Source organism: Podarcis tiliguerta, assembly GCF_965153285.1.
Source record: "Podarcis tiliguerta genome assembly, chromosome: 3".
NCBI lineage: Eukaryota > Metazoa > Chordata > Lepidosauria > Squamata > Lacertidae > Podarcis > Podarcis tiliguerta.
The window spans coordinates 13,394,053-13,411,514 of NC_139536.1; positions in this window are offsets into that span (position 1 = coordinate 13,394,053).

Below are 17,462 nucleotides of genomic sequence, written 5' to 3' on the forward strand. Positions count from 1 at the left end.
GGACCTTTGTTGGCAAGGTGATGTCTCTGCTTTTTAAGATGCTGTCTAGGTTTGATATATGATAACATATATGTATGTGTGTGTAGTGCAGTGTCATTTTATCATCTATCTATACCTTATCATTATTTTGTTTATTTATTAAATCTATAGATACACACGTAGTCAGAGCCTCGCCATAAGCTTTGCAGCCGGCCCAAAAATAAACCATGGCTTTAACTATACGAACCTTACTATAGGACTCAGCTACATTAGTCAAAAAAGAAAACAGTAATTTGAATGTGTTATAAACATGCAACACCAGATTGGAGCCGAAAACCTTTCTATAGTGTTCTTACATAAGGTGTTTTCTTTTCTTTTGTTATAACGATTTAATTTCTGACTTTTATGACAGTTCCCCCCCCCCTGTATGTAGATACACCCTTAGTGCTGCGTTGGATACAACCCATCATATAATTTTATCTGTTATTATTATCTATATATGATATGATTTAGCAGAACAGCGATTCTTGGTGCTGTTCAAGAGCAGGGGGACAGGTCCCTGCTCCCAAGCAGTCTACAATGTATCATCTAATGCAGGGATCATATTGTGGATATAACTTGAGCCAGGCAGATTCCTGCTTAGCTATGAAGATCATTGGATTGCATTGGCCCAGACTCTATATCTAGGCTAATCTATCCAACAGGGTTGTTGTAAGAATGAAATGTGGATAAAATATAATCATATCCACAATGATAATAATATATAATACACTACAAATGGCCTTGTGACCCTAACAACATAAGAAAAACCATATGTTTGGCATGAAACTTTCCAAGTTCACAGTCCTGATAAGACACTTCTTTTTCTGTCTGTTTGGTATATATTTGCAAATGTCACCTTCAACCGAATAGGGTCATGGTTTATCCAAAGGTGTTACACAATTGTTTCAAGGTAAAGTTAAAGGGACCCCTGGCAATTAAGTTCAGTTGCAAACGACTCTGGGGTTGCGGCGCTCATCTCGCTTTAAAAGCTGAGGGAGCTGGCATTTGTCCACTTCCACAGACAGTTTTTCCAGGTCATGTGGCCAGCATGACTTGCGAAACCAGAGCAGTACACGGAAACACCATTTACCTTCCCGCCAGAGCGGTACCTATTTATCTACTTGCACTGTGTGCTTTCGAACTGCTAGGTTGGCAGGAGCTGGGACTGAACAACCCCATCGCAGGATTCGAACCAACAACCTTTCAATCGGCAAGCCCAAGCAGCACAGTGGTTTAACCCACAGTGCCACCCGCGTCCCCCTAGACAATTGTTTTATTGCACATCAAATGCAGAACAGTAAACCACTGTTACTCTGTTGATTTTTTCTCCTCCTCAGCCAACCCTTCACCCATGAATAAATGTAGGATGAGGTATATTAATCTGTGAGAAATAATTCTAACAAAGAGCTATCCAGATGGTGCCATAGCATAATAAATGCTCCTAATGGAATTATGTGATGCCTGCACCATTGATGTCATGGTAATTTATCTCTTCCTTTCTGTAGACACATCTGAACACAAAGCTTAGCATTGCCTGGGAAATAGCATGGTGCATCAATGGAAATGTCTCTTTGAATGGCCACGTGTAAGATTAAAGATGTGAAATTGGTTGGCTAGAGGATTTAGAAATAGAAAGTTGTGGGGGTTTGTGGGTTGTTTTTTTTTAGTGGGGCAGCAGGGAGCTGAGTACAGCCATCCTCCAGAGCTTTCCTTGCAATGAAGTTTCAAAGGGAAGGGGCTACCACAGACAAGTCCCTGTTGGTTAGCTTATAGGGACCAGTGGCTTGTAGCAGGAGATGTTACAAGATCATCTCAGCAGCAAACCCGTTCCATTGGCTACAACCTATTTATTTTATGTATTTATTTTACAGATTTGCTGATAGGTCCCTCTCCCTTTTCCACTGTGCCACAGCACAGGAACAATTCAATGGCGGCTTAAGACATTTTGCAACCTTAGCTGAAGGAAAAGATGGCACCCTTCCCCAAGGCACATACGAAAGCCAGCTGGACTGGTAGTTGACTCTTACTCCAATACAGTGGTACCTTGGTTGTTGAACGGCTTGGCTCCCAAACAAATTGGCTCCTGAACGCCGCAAACCCGGAAGTAAGTATTTAGGTTTGCAAATGTTTTTTGAAAGCCGAACATCCGATGCAGTTTATGCGTCTTCCAACTGAGTGCAGGAAGCTCCTGCAGCCAATCGGAAGCCGCACCACTGTTTTCAAACAGTTCTGGGAGTCAAACAGACTCCCAGAATGGATTTAATTCGACAACCAAAGTACTACTGTACTAGTGAAAGGAAAGTGTATTCCACTGCAGTTGAGGGCAGCAGGCTAGCCTAGGGGGTACAGGGCAGGTGTCACGGTCGGGGCTACGGGCAATTGCAGTCCCAGCTGAGGACGTCGGGATCAGGGACAAGATGGTGGGGTGGGAGCAGGAACAGGAGTCCAGAGTCAGGAGTCCAAGGGTCAGGAAGCAATCAGTCACAAAGTCAAGGGTCCGAGGATAAAGAAGCAGGGAGTCAAGAAGCCAAGGTCCGAGAATCAGGAAGCCAGAAGCCAAACGCAGGAAGCATGTTGCTGTGGCAAAGAGCCAAAGGGAAATGCTGACCTTATATCCCTTCCCGGCTCTTGCCACCAGGTGCTGTGAGTTACCAATCGACCTCACCTGTGTGGCCGCGCCTTGCCTCTTCAGAACAAACTTAGGAAGGCCCCAGTCCTGTGAAGCCCAACTGGTCACAGGGCCTGACTCCTGCATGCACTCCTGACAGCAGGTAACAAGGCACTCACAGCTCTGGTCACTCCCCACACCGCAACATCTGCCACCTGAGGCAGCTGCCTCACTCTTGTCTCATCATAGGGCTGGCCTGTGATCATCTATATGGACAGGCAAGGGGGAAATCCTGTATCCCCCTTTATACACTTCTGTGATACTGATCACAGCTCTGAATCAGAGCCTCAAAATAACTTGGTGGGGAGCGGTTCAAATGAACGGATATCAGTTCTGCATCTGGTTTGAAGGCTAGTGGGCAATGAGTTAGATGCTTTTTTTGCCACTGTGGCATGCCTTCTAATTCTTGTGCTCTCTGCAAATTGCTCATCAAAGAACTCCAAAAGTTTCCACAAAATCTCTTAGAATCCTGTGGTTTTGAGTAGTTTATTAGCAGAATCTCCACTCACCTGAGTCCCCTGTGCAAAGTGACAGACTGGCAGAAATGAAAATGTTATTGTTACAAAAGGCCAGCAGGAGAATAAGGGTCTCAACAATGTTATCCTTGTGGGAATATCCTTCCTAAATTGCACTAGCAAGTTTCTTCACTTAGCAGAGTGCATCCCCCTTCTTACGCAGCAAAAAGCTGCTTGCAAACTCGTGTGAGTTTCTTAAGACAATTGAGATTGCGATATGTTCTAATATTTCTGGTAAGACCCCTTTTGAATCCCTCATTAAAGAATAAAGACACCACAGTCTTATTCATAAGTAACAAGAAGTAGTTTTACTCACAATCAGGCAGAGCACAGTGTGATCCCCGAAGGCAGGCTTTAGGCTTAAAGTTACAAACATGTACAAACAGGTTTACCCCATATAGAAGATAAGCTGGGGAAGTTCTGAGGCAGGCAGCAGTCCAGTCCAGGTGATGCAAGAAGCAGACAGGGTGAACAGGAAGGTCAAAAAGAAAAAGGTAGCAAGCGTGACTTGGCCTTCTACCAGGTCTGGAAAGGTCACACTCACCTACTATTCACATGCAAGGAAGGATGCTCCAGGCCAGGAGGAACAGGAAGATTCGACTGGTTGGACCAAACATTTCCTTGCATGTCCACTCTAGCAAAATAAGGAATGTTGTACTTAACTGCTCCCAGTGGATTACATCCCACAATTTTAACCATCTGAAACCATCTGAAAAGTAAAATAAAATAAAGTATAAATTTTAAAGAGAAACCACTCATGAAACTTTGCTGCATACATGAATTTTGAATGATATTAAAACACCAACAACAACAACCCTTTCTCAAAATAACAGGTGTTCCTCAATGAATAAAAACATGCCACGGATTGTGGTTCTAACTTTACCCATGGACCTCCATTCCCATGGACCTCCATTCCCACCAGCACAGCCAATGGGCAGTTACGATGAAAGATACTTCCAGCAACACCTGGAGAGCCACAGGTTCTTCACCAGTCATCTATAGAAACTAAAACAATAGTTCTGCAGGTTCTTAATGTCTAAGGAATTTTAAGTATCTGAGTTTTCATAGGCAAAAGTTTCATCACATGGCAGGAATTGGAAAGGATGCATATTACATACAAACAACCATTGAACATACTGTACTGCAGAGTTATTTACTCTGAAACAGAGACCAGGTGTTTAAAATTTCCAGCCTCTAGAGTTGCCACAAATGTTTTGACGGAAGTTAAAACTAAGGCGAATTTCAGGTTTTCCTTGTGAGGTGAAAATCCTGGTGAATTTTGACAAAACCCAAAATAGTTTCAATAAAATTGGTAACCTTTATTGGGGTGGGGGAGTTTCACACAAATCTGGATGTTCCTACTGAGTTCAAAGGAACGCATTTACTGTCCGCTTCATGCCTCCGATGACGCAGCCCTTTGTCTTTGTTGAGAGCCAGTGTGGTGGCAGTGGTTAAGAGCGGTAGACTCGTAATCTGGAGAACTGGGTTCGTGTCTCCGCTCCTCCACATGCAGCTGCTGGGTGACCTTGGGCTAGTCACACTACTCTGAAGTCTCTCAGCCTCTCACTCACCTCACAGAGTGTTTGCTGTGGGGAAGGAAGGGAAAGGAGAATGTTAGTCGCTTTGAGACTCCTTCGGGTAGTGATAAAGCGGGATATCAAATCCAAAGTCTTCTTCTCTTCTTGTCTTCAAAGCCAACAGGGCTTGTTGTCCTTGCGTGACTTGCTGGTGGATAGACGGGTGTAGGTGTTCAGAAACTTCTGGTTTTCGTGTGTCCAGAATGTAGACTACTTTACAACAGACTACTTTGCTCCACCCACTTTTGCCTTTTTGCCCCGCCCAGTTTTTCACCTGCCCCTCCCACTACTGGCAGGAAGTCCCCTGGAATGTTGCCTACAAGAGATTGTGACCCTCAAGCTGAAACAGGTTCCCCCCCCCCCCCCCGATTAAGTCTTCAAAGCTTAAGAAAGGCACTTGGAATATTGGGTAGAATTAGTGCCTTACTTTTTAACATTGTTATTAAAAATCTCAGTTTGCTGCTGAAAGTGGAGTCGCCACAGGGAATGCATAATTCCAGTGATTGTATGTTTGGATTTTTCCACGGTGGATTCAGTGTCCTTTGGAACAGATGGGAAAACAGGTGTAGAGTCAATGCCAAAACTGTACAACAGATGGTAGTACAATGCACACGGAGAAATGCAGTACACATTGGGCACATAAAAGATGCATATATTAATAAGTGTGTGATGGTCTTGAATTGCAACTTCTGAGCCTTATGTGTCACTGGTGTTGGTGTTGGCTTGTGTTGGTGAAGGCTGGGGAGAAACTGACATGACAACCAATATTTTAAGTTAGGCATTTCCAGGCAACATTTCAAATCACTGCCTGTTTGCTGCTCTTGGAAGGGGGAGAAATTGGCAATATCTTGTTTGATGCATTTGGGGGGTTTCCTCCCCCAGGCTAACCCCAGCAGAAGGTGCTGTAATGTTGAGTGCGTACAAGCAACAATCTCCACGATGATTGTCTTAAGAAGGTTAATTTGACTTAACATCTTTATCATCTCTTCTCCAATTTCTCAAAACCTTTCTTCCCCTGCAAAGGGGAAGCTATTTTTCAGCCTCATTCATAAGGCATCATACAATTTCTTTGGAATTCTGGTGAGAGAGGGTGTTTGAGCTTGCCTTAATAATTGTCAGTTGGACAAGACTTTTGGTGGCCCAGAAACCATTTTTCCAGTGCTCTGCAGTGCATTCTGCCTGTGCATTCTGATCTGAAGAAGCCTCTTGGGAGAAGCTAGATTCTGATGTCTTCTCTAGGGATTTAGTTGAAGCATAAGGACTATGGAAGCTGCCGAGGGCAGACCATGAGGAAGATGATTTGTAGACTGAAAGAAAGAGCAATCATAAACTGTGCTGGTCTTTGCTGCCAGATAAAGAACTCGAACTCCAAGCTTGGTTTCCACCAAAGACCTAATTGAGAGTTATATATAAGCAAAGCATGATTGCAAGACGCAGCAAGTTTCCCTGACACTTCCCCAATCCTGCTATGACTCCCCTTGAGAGGTCAACTCTTTGATAATTTTTGAATTAAATTTCTTTTCTTATTAATTGATGGAGAATGGAGATGGGGAGATACAGGACAATTTTATGGTACTAATCTGTACCATATCAGAAACCTGGAGCAGGATTTTCTTCAACAATTGGCAAAATGATGTGGGTGGCAATATGGCTACACTAGGTAAATGATCACCAATATTTGACTTATCCATTGAGGGATGAAGAACTTTGATGGGGTTTTTTTCTCCCCTTTCACCTGTTTCACAGAACCATTTTACTTAGCCAGATATTTGGCAATCCTTTCTCCCATCTAAGATATCTGCCATTGCACTCCTGCTATTAATGAAATAATTAAGGAATTAATCTTATTAATTAATAGCAATTAATTATTAATTAAAAGGGAGTTTTTGTTCCTGTTTAGGGCCATGCCCTCACAAAATAATATGCAAACAAGATCATTGTAAGATAAGAAAGATTTCATAGCTGAATTTGCAAGACTACTTTAAAGAACTGCTCTGTAACATCCAATTACAATCTGAAGCTCATCTAATTACAGTCTCAATTAGAGCTGTTTTTGTTTTGTTTTTTGTTTGGTTCAGGTGTAAAATGCTTTGGACAGGCAGTAGAAAAACAGCCTAAACAAAACGAGGAGATGAATAATGGCAGTGAGCTACATATAGGGCGGTGTGCAAGTTAATGAGAAGAGAGTCCCACAGTTCTGGAGTCACCACTCAGAAGGCCCTGCATGTCAACATTACCAATTTAATGGCCTTGAGAATGACCACTGAAACAAATCTTAATATATGGGCAGGATTGCAAAAGTGAAGGCGGTTATTTGAATGACCTGGTGCTAAGCTTCCTGGGTCTTTAAAGTTTACAATCAGCACTTTGAATTGGGTTCAGAAATTTATTCCTGCTTGCACAGGTAAGCTGCTCAGGATCCTTCTGCTTTTTAACTTCCATAAATACCATGAATGAGATAACTCTTATTCCTGAGTTATCTCTTTGCACCAACACTGGAATAGTGTCCTTTTCTTTGCCTGCCCTGCCCTGCCCTGCATGACTTCTCAGGGAGGTTTGTTTACTGTGCTGCGCCTCTCTTTTGAAAGAGGCTGTATTGGAGAATGAAGTTGGGATCAAGTCTGCCAAGGTCTGAAACAGTCTGCAGACACAAGTCAGTCCTGCTGCATGCAGGTCAGGGTTTGGTCCAAGGCAGATGATGGTGGTATTGGCCATTTCTACTCTCAGCCTCACCTAATTAACCCTTCTTCTTCTTTTCTCGTAGCCGAGGAAGATTGTCTTCCATAAACATGGTTTTAACAGTGAGTCCGTAAGTGACTGTGGAGGCCAATTCTGGATTCACACATCCTTCCACAGTGGGGACATAGGTTTCCGGGCAGGAGTTGACCACGGTGTGGATTTGCCAAACGTGCCTTCCTCCTAGCGTGTTTCTCCCTTGCGTCCTGAGTTTGAGCATCTTCAAAGCCCATGACACCTTTGGTAAAGGCTGTTCTCCAATTGGAGTGCTCGCAGGCCAGTGTTTACCAATCGTTGGTGTTTATACTACATTTTTTTAGATTTGCCTTGAGACAGCCTTTAAACCTCTTTTGTTGACTACCATTCAGCTGTGAACAAAGGAACATGGGAAGCTACGATTCAACACTGATTAAAACAATTTGCCCATCAAGTTCAGCATTGCCTGCCTACATTGACTAGCTGTGAATCTCCACCTTTCCAGACTGGTTACATTCCCACCCCTACCGAGACATGCTGGGGATTGAAACTTTCTACCTTCAAAACAAAAGGTCCATATAGTAAAGGCTATGGTTTTCCCAGTAGTGATGTATGGAAGTAAGAGCTGGACCATAAAGAAGGCTGATCGCCAAAGAATTGATGCTTTTGAATTATGGTGCTGGAGGAGACTCTTGAGAGTCCCATGGACTGCAAGAAGATCAAACCCATCCATTCTTAAGGAAATCAGCCCTGAGTGCTCACTGGAAGGACAGATCCTGAAGCTGAGGCTCCAATACTTTGGCCACCTCATGAGAAGAGAAGACTCCCTGGAAAAGACCCTGATGCTGGGAAAGATGGAGGGCACAGGGAGAAGGGGACGACAGAGGATGAGATGGTGGGATAGTGTTCTCGAAGCTACCAGCATGAGTTTGACTAAACTGCGGAAGGCAGTGGAAGACAGAAGTGCCTGGCGTGCTCTGGTCCATGGGGTCATGAAGAGTCGGACATGACTAAATGACTAAACAACAACAACAACACCTGCAAAACATATTGCTGTTAATCTACAACCCTTCCCTTAAGTGAAGCCCACTGTGGTCTTCCAACGCTCATTCTCTCTCAGCCCAAACTATGTCACAGGATTATTTTGAGTGTAGAAATCAGAATGGGGATGTAAGAGCCACTTATGCCATCCGAAGCTCCATGTTGGGAAAAAGTGTGATTTATAATAATATATTCAGGAGAATATAAGTGCTAACAATCTCTCTGGAGTATATATTGATCCTAACTTCAAATACACAGTCTGACTACTAGTGCAAGTCTTCTGAGCAGAACTGTGGACCACCCAACACTCTGCTATTAAGATATATGTGCATTTTAAGTTTTTTTGAACAAAACAGAGGTTATAAAGTCTTGGTGTTGGCTGTTGCAAATTAATAACTCCTTACATCTTGTAAGACCAGCAGAATGGCAATCATCTGATACTTTACATTTAGACTAGCCATGCATTTTTTTCCCATCTCCTAGACCTCATCGGAGGTAGAAAGCCCTATATCATTAATTTCCCCCCGTAACTGTGCTGCTTAGCTGTGCTTGTAATTAGGGTCATCTTTTCAGCCGTGATAGCTCAACCCATTAATGCACAATTTGAAAAAGATAATTAAAAATATAGGGAGGAATATGAGCCTGCCATTTGAGAGGCTACTTAGACTCTAAGATGTTGACACTGACAACTGCCCATTTTTATTTCAGTAGTGTAAGTTTTAAGATGGCGTGCCTGGCATGCTCTGGTCCATGGGGTCATGAAGAGTCGGAGACGACTAAATGACTAAACAACAACAACGAAGTTTTAAGATAATTTAGCTCTGTGCTTTCTATGCTTTGAACACTTTTCTACGGAAGCCAGAGCTACCGCAACCAGAGCATTTTTTGCCCTGATCCCTCAAAGTGTTGTGTGCAGGTGAAAGCAGATATTCATGCACACTTCCTTAGTTTAAGGCAGAATTGTTTATGGGAAGGAATGATAACTACAGGATTTCTCAGCCTGATTCAACAGGCTTTTCATTGCTTGACATTAAGAATGGAGAGCCTCTGGTCCTCCAGGTGTTGTTAAACACTGTCTCCCATCCGTCTCGGTCAGCCTGGACAGTGGGCAGCAGGGTAGATGTTGTAACCCAGTAACACTGGAGGGTTGTGAGTTTCCAGTGCCTGCGTTAAATCTTCTGCCTATCAATTTCACTGAATAAGTCAAAGGGTTTTTGAATTTAATAGTTTATTATTTTCCCCTTTCTTTTTCCTTTTTCCTTTTATTTTGACAAAGTAATAATCATTAACAAATAAGAATAAAAATGTGCACCCCACCACCAAGACCATTCCATTGTAACTATCCAACCTCCCAAAATTTCAACACCTCTTGCGATCGTTTGACCCCTTTCCACTTTAACAGTACAAATTCTACAAACACCCTCCATATCTCCTCAAAATAATTCTCCTGCATATTCCCCATCTTACCTTAGCGGCACATGTTAATTTATAATTAATAGCTATATCCCACACCTCTTTATTGTTGGGAAACTGTGTACGTGCAGCTACTCACACAGAGTCAATTAAGTTTTGGCAGACAGCCAGATGGCAATCTGAAGGAGTAAGTCTGCCTGGAGATAACAGAGACATGAAGACAGCTTCCTGATTGGTCAAGCTCTTTCAACGGAGTGATAATTAATGGCCCACTAACTGGAATGTGTTAGTTCAGGAGTTCAGTGGTTCAATGTGTCAGTGTCGGAGTTGTGAGTCGTGTCAGAGAGAGCTAGCAAAAGATCCGTGTTCTATTCCTGTAAATAGTCCACTGTATATAATAAACACCTAACTACAAGTTCCTGGTTCCTGCTTCGTCCATCCTGTCTGCAGCCAAGTTGCCAATTGCTTCCATGGATTCTGCGTTTACTCTGCTAGGTCTGGCTAAGGTCCTGCAACTAGTCAGAAAGTTGCGAAACACCAATAGGCTTTGCCAATATTTATACCATTCTTCCATTGTGTATTCTGCTTGCCCCTTCCACTCCCTAGCTATGATGATTCATGCAGCTGTCAATAAATTTGTGGACGAGTCCTTCACAGCCTGCGAACCTTCCACCCCATCACAAATAGGTAATAATGCTACCTCTGGATTTTCGGTCAGCTTTAACCCAGTGATTTCTGTTATCTTCTTAAACACCCCTTGCCAAAAATAAATTCTACATATTTACACCTCCACCACATGTGAACATAATACCCTGTTTCCTGGCATCCCCTCCAACACAACAACAACAACTTCTTCCTACCCATAATTTAATAAACTTATGACATCCCCTTCCACAGTCAACTTTATTTCTAAGTCAAGTAGCTCAAAGAAAGATGATTCATTACATTAATACACTGACGGTTGCATTCAGGTCTTCCCCATGGCTGGTCACTGTGAGAACAGGACACTGGACTAGGAGTGATTGCCTTATGTTATTCTTTCCTCTGTTTTCCCCAGTTTTGTCATGAGGTGTCCGGAACCGCACACCATATTCAAAGTATTGTAGATATATAAAACAGGGAAATATACTGGATACAATCGGATTCCATTTAGGCTAATGGGAGGTTTGTCATTAGTTTTGGTGAGAAGAGGGTTATGTCCATTGCATTTGCCGTTGTCCATGCCCCAGGACGTGGCATCTATGATTTCACTAAACTTTCCCCTACAGGCCATGATCTGGAGCAGCTGAATATAATTTGCATTTAACCACACTAAGACTTCTGAGACGAGAGACTTTTGGCCTCAACATGAGCTGGAAAGGTCAAGAAAATACAAGCTAGAGAGAGATAGCTAACAGAGAATGCATAAAACGTCTTTTGCAACAGCTTTAGGCTGATAGAATTGCGAGGCAATCATGTGTGTAATCATACCAAGTTTGTTTCTTTGCAGAGTTTTATCGATGCACACAAACATCTCGAAAGCGGAGGGAGAGAGAGAAAATCATGAAGGAACTGAAAACTGTAGCAAACTGTCCACACATATGGTGATACTATGTAGATATATAAAAGAGTGTGTGTTTGTGTGTGTGTGTGTGGTCTGTCTGTCTGTCTGTCTGCCTGTCTGTCTAAACAAAATAACAAAATTCCTTCCAGTAGCACCTTAGAGACCAACTAAGTTTGTTATTGGTATGAGCTTTCATGTGCATGCACACTTCTTCAGATACCAGATGACTGTCTGTCTGTCTGTCTGTCTGTCTGTCTCTCTCTCTCTCTCTCTGTGTGTGTGTGTGTGTGTGTGTGTGTGTGTCTGTGTTAAAGAACAGGCAATTACTAATGAATTGGTTCAATTTTGGAGACAAAACCAGACAAAACCTTCCAAATCTAAGGAGGATAAGAATGAAACTCTGGAAGTTAATGCTATTAACCTAGAAGGACCAGTGTTCTGACTCCTTATAAGAGAGCTTCAGCCACCAATCCCTCTCTTTCCAATGTACAGGCATTTAGTACCATTGCTTATGTGACCAAAACTTCAGCATCCATGCACATGAGGGAAATATCATCAGGCACTGGGGAGCTGGAAGGTTTGCAGAAAAATGGAAGGAAGGGAAAGTTGAACTGAATGGCTGGAATCCTGAACACGGAGCACTCTGCAATGCAACATTTAGTAGAGGTCTGGTTTTTCCAATCTATAAAAGAAGAAGAAGAAGAGTTTGGATTTGATATCCCTCCTTTCACTCCCTTTAAGGAGTCTCAAAGCGGCTAACATTCTCCTTTCCCTTCCTCCCCCACAACAAACACTCTGTGAGGTGAGTGGGGCTGAGAGACTTCAAAGAAGTGTGACTGGCCCAAGGTCACCCAGCAGCTGCATGTGGAGGAGCGGAGACGGTTCCCCAGATTACGTGACTACCGCTCTTAACCACTACACCACACTGGTGTAGTGGGGTGTGGCAGCATGCATGAGTAGCCTGAACCAGGCCAGGGGATGGGGTGAGGGAGTAGCAGAGAGGGATGCATGAGAAATTTGATTCAGCTCACACTTTAAGGTGAGTGTGCCTAATTAGCACTTTCTGAAGCAATGAACAAACCAGAACACAGCGATGCTTAGAAATTGACATTTCACTGAATTTTCCAGTGCAGTTTTCTGAACAAGTAATGCTTCCAAAAATGCATACGTTCGGGTAAATTGTGCATAAAATGCTTACATTAGTGGAAAATAACATACCAAAAAATGCATTATGGGAAAATACGATTTGTAAAATCATGTACAGTGGTACCTCTGGTTGTGAACAGGATCCGTTCCGGAGGCCCATTTGCAACATGAAAAGAATGCAACCTGCAGCGGCGCATCTGCGCATGCACGGGTTGCGATTTGTCGCTTCTGCACATGTGTGTGATGTCATTTTGCACTTCTGCGCGAGCGGCAAAACCTGGAAGTAACCCTTTCCGGTACTTCCAGGTCGCCGTGAGACGTAACCTGAAAGAACGTAACATGAAGCGGACGTAACATGAGGTATGACCGTATATTAAGCAAAATCGCATGCAAAAATGTGTGCATTAGGAGAGATATGCATTAAAATGCTGAGAAAACGAAAATGACAGATCTGTGCATCCCATGTTGCAAGAGATGACAGAATAATATCACCATCATCATTTATTCAATTTATATATCAAATGACCCCAGGGTGGTATATAACATTGAAAACGCATTACAGAACTTCGATGATAAAAACATAATAAAAAGCATACTGACAGACAGTGATAGAGAAGGAAGGGACCGCATGGATCATCTAGACCAGCCCCCTGCAATAGAGGAGTATGGGAATCAAACCCATGACCTTGGCATTATCAGCACCACACTCTAACCAACTGAGCCAACCAGATGTTGATAGTAGAGCAGAAATTGCCAACTTGGTGCCTTCCATGCTAGCTGGGGGTGATGGAAGTTATATCCCCAAAACAGCTGGAAGGCACCAAGTTGAGGTAAGTTTGCTATTTACACAGTCATGGAGGCATCTCCACAAAGGAAATTCAGTTTGTTACAGGTCGGGATGGCATGGGGATGAGGGACCAACTCCCTTCTCTTGCGGGGGCCCAATTAGTGCCATTGCCTTCCGTTAAGAGTTTGGGTGTAATCCTTGACGCCTCCCTTTCCATGGAGGCGCAAGTTACAGCAACAGCCAAGGCGACATTTTTCCGCCTTCGCCGCATCAAGCAGTTGGTCCCTTACCTTTCCCGCCCCGACCTGGCCACAGTGATCCATGCGACGGTCATCTCCAGGCTTGACTACTGTAATTCGCTCTACGCAGGGCTGCCCTTGAAGCTGTCCCAGAAACTCCAGCGGGTACAGAATGCTGCAGCGAGGCTCCTAACGGGGTCTCTGCCATGGGAGCATATTCACCCAGTGCTTTTCAAGCTGCACTGGCTCCCGGTGGAGTACAGGGTCAGATTTAAGGTGCTGCTTTTGACCTTTACAGCCCTTCATGGCCTGGGACCCTCGTACCTACGGGACCGCCTCTCCTGGTATGCCCCACGGAGAGCCTCAAGGTCCATAAATAACAACACCCTAGTGGTCCCGGGCTCTAAGGAAGTTAGATTGGCTTCAACCAGAGCCAGGGCCTTTTCAACTCTGGCTCTGGCCTGGTGGAACGCTCTGCCTCATGAGACCAGAAATCTGATTTCTTTCCGCAGGGCCTGTAAGACAGAGTTGTTCCGCCTGGCCTTTGGCTTGGAGCCAATTTGATTCCCTCCCTCCCTCCCTCTCTTTCTTTTTTCTTTTCCTTCTCCTCCTGAGATGAGGCTACATTTTAATATTTTAATGTTCCATTATTTTAATGTTGTATTTTACTTTTGTTTTTAAGTTGTAATCATTCATCTTGTTTTTATTATTGCTTGTAAGCCGTTCTGAGCCCGGCCTTGGCTGGGGAGGGCGGGGTATAAATAAAAAATTATTATTATTGTTGTTGTTGCTGTTGTTGTTGTTGTTGTTGTAGGAATGGATCTTATGCAGACAAAGGGATGAGGATGTGATTTTTATGTCATTTCTTAAATGGGAAACACACTCCTCAGATGAGGATAGATAGCACATTGGGGCTCCTTGGCAGACAATTAATGGTATGTAGTAATCTATAGCTGAGATAAACCAGAAGAAATGGGAAACCAATTAAGGGTCAATAGGAAGCACTGTGCGAATGAAGGAGGTATGAGCAAATAATAACAAACGATGAGAATAATTCAAAATCGGTTAATACCCCCTAGATTCCTAATCATCAAATTACACGTTCTGTTTGGCTGACTCGAATGGAGTGCTATATCACAGATATGTACACAAGAAATTTATCGGAAAATATGCTGTATTCAAAAGAGGGCCCAGTTTCATTGAAGCTAATGGAGCAAGGCCAATGCTCAGATAGCCTCAAGCATTTATCTAGTGCTTCACAGTGTTCCAAGTAGATATCTACTTGACCCATTCACAGGCTCTATGATGTCTTATGAACCTCTTGTGGAGGACTGAGGGATAGTGTCTATACCCTTTTTAATGTATTTGGGGAGCGGGGTTTATTGGTTTGGTTTGTTATTATTTTTATTATGTATTTTGTGTTTTAAATTGTATTTTTATGTTGTGAACCACCCTGTAAGAACTGTAAGAAACTTTTCATTGTCTTTATACTTTCCTGGGCAAGCAGCCGGGAGCCTCTGACAGCATCCTGACAGATGCATACTCTTCAGTGTAAAAATAGTGTCCTGCCCCTCCCTCTCCACTGCCTCCTCCTCCACCTCCTGCATCTCCTCCTCCTCTGGGGCTAGGGCTGGAGGAAGGGATGAAGAATCCTCACAAAGCCAAAGCTTTCTTAGGGGTAGTCAAGTGACCCAATTCATGTTTTCACAAACTCAGAAAGTGATGTTTATTGATTGTGGGGGGAGGGGGCGAGTGAGAGGCATAGATCTAAGAAATGTTCTAAAGGGATGCATGGATCTGAACTCCCAGTAACACATCGAAATGCTGTACAGAAGGGAAGGCCCCTCGGGAAATCAGGAGTCTCAGTGATACCATGAGAAGCCATGATGGCCAAAGGGTGGTCCCAGCATTTTCAGGACAGTTGGAGGGTATGGGAATGTGAAGGTCTCCACAAAAATGAAAGATCTCTATTGTCCTTACTGCTCTAGCATGGCAACAATCCCAGAAACCATTCCTGTACCACAGGGCTAAGGAGCCTGTGGCCCCTGAGGTGTTTTTGTCAGAACCTGCGTACGACCGAGCGACTCCTCCAGTCAAGTCCTCCGATGATGATTAATGACCTGAGCCTTTGATGAGGCTCCAGGCACATTTCCCCATTATGCAAAGTATCCCGCACACAGGGAAGGAGCCGAGAAATATGAGCTACATTGCAAAGAGCGTTTTATTTCTAACTACGCAGACAGAAAAGAAATATACATGCTCTCTCTGTGAATGCAGAGAGCAACTGGACAACAAAGGAACAGGAAACCAGTAACATCACATCCGTCTCCTGTCTTCTGTGAGACTTCCAATAGCCTGGAATCTCTGGAATGCAAAACAGAGTCTTGTGACTCCAAGCACTGCACTGTGGCAACACACAGAAACCAACAGTTTTGGACATCAACACCCACTAGACCCAGTCAGCATGGTCAATGATCAGAGATGATAGGAGGTTTTCAGGTTCTTGAAGAGGAGAAAGGGCCATTGGCAGTCTGAATTCTAAGGTCTCTTCGAATTGCCTCACCACCACCTATCATAGCTAATTGGGTCAAAGTTGTTATCTGTGCTGATGCTCCTGAGTGGTGAAGGCACTGTTTGAAAAACTGACACCACTTAATGGATGGATGTTCCCTGCTCCCCTCATGCTATTTTGCTTTCTTCAAGGTGAAGTGGCTTCTCATTTTGCTGTGGCATGTAATATTTCTATTACATGGGGGGTTTTTTTAAGGGCAAGTGGTTCTTCAGTCTTTTATGGTAATTCCAGCATTCTGGAATCTGGAGCGTTTCCAGTGTTTTCCTTCTACAACTGACCAGGCAACAAAGCAAACATTCTTGTAGGTCTTTTATGACCATTTAGTTTGAACTAGGCCTGCTTCAATAAATCCTGTTTTATACCTTTTTAGCCCATTGCCTTCTGTATCGTCCTTGGTTCCTTGCATCCATAAGGTCCCAAATAGGAAGGGCAATCCTTCTGTTGCAATCCTTCCTAACGGAGACCCTCTAGGAAGGGCTTTCGATATCCATTCTCCTCCTGGGATTTTGAAATAGGAGGACTTTATATATCTTTTACAGCCTCTCCTCCTGGTCAATGGGAAGATGGGGAGGCATTTTCCTTGCAGTAGGATTTTTGTTTGCCTATTTTCCAAATACTGTATTGCTTCCTCCTAGTGGTAGAGCAATGTCACTGAAGTTAGGAAATTCAAGAAGGATCTGAGCCAAGCTAGCATTTGAGTTGATGCCCAGGCCTTGTCCACAACTGGAAATGCGACAGATTTTTTTTTAAAAAAAATCTATTTTCATTAAATAATGCATCTTTCTCTATTTCCTATAGAATCAATTGGCTATAGAAATACCCTCTAAATTATACAACAATCACAGGGCTTTCCCCCTGTGAAATCATACTCAGGATGCTCCAGTGCCAACTTCCTAGAGTTTGAGAGATTTTAACTTTCATAAATCTTTCATTGCCATGTCAGAAGAAATCAGGATTCCTCTATGATGTCTATCAAGACATTTAGTATTATTGTTGTGGGCATTTATCTTGAAGGAAATGTACAAATGTTTGCAGTTGTGTCTTTGAAGAAAACGACTGCATGAGGAATCATCTTCTCACAAAGGAAATGTGTCATGTTCCAATGCCATATGTTCATTGCACCAGATGAACACTGAAAGCTAGTGGAGAATCTGAAAACCATTTAGATTTATAGAGAAGATGGAAAAAATCTCAGATACATGGATGCTGTCAGTCATTCCACAGGGAC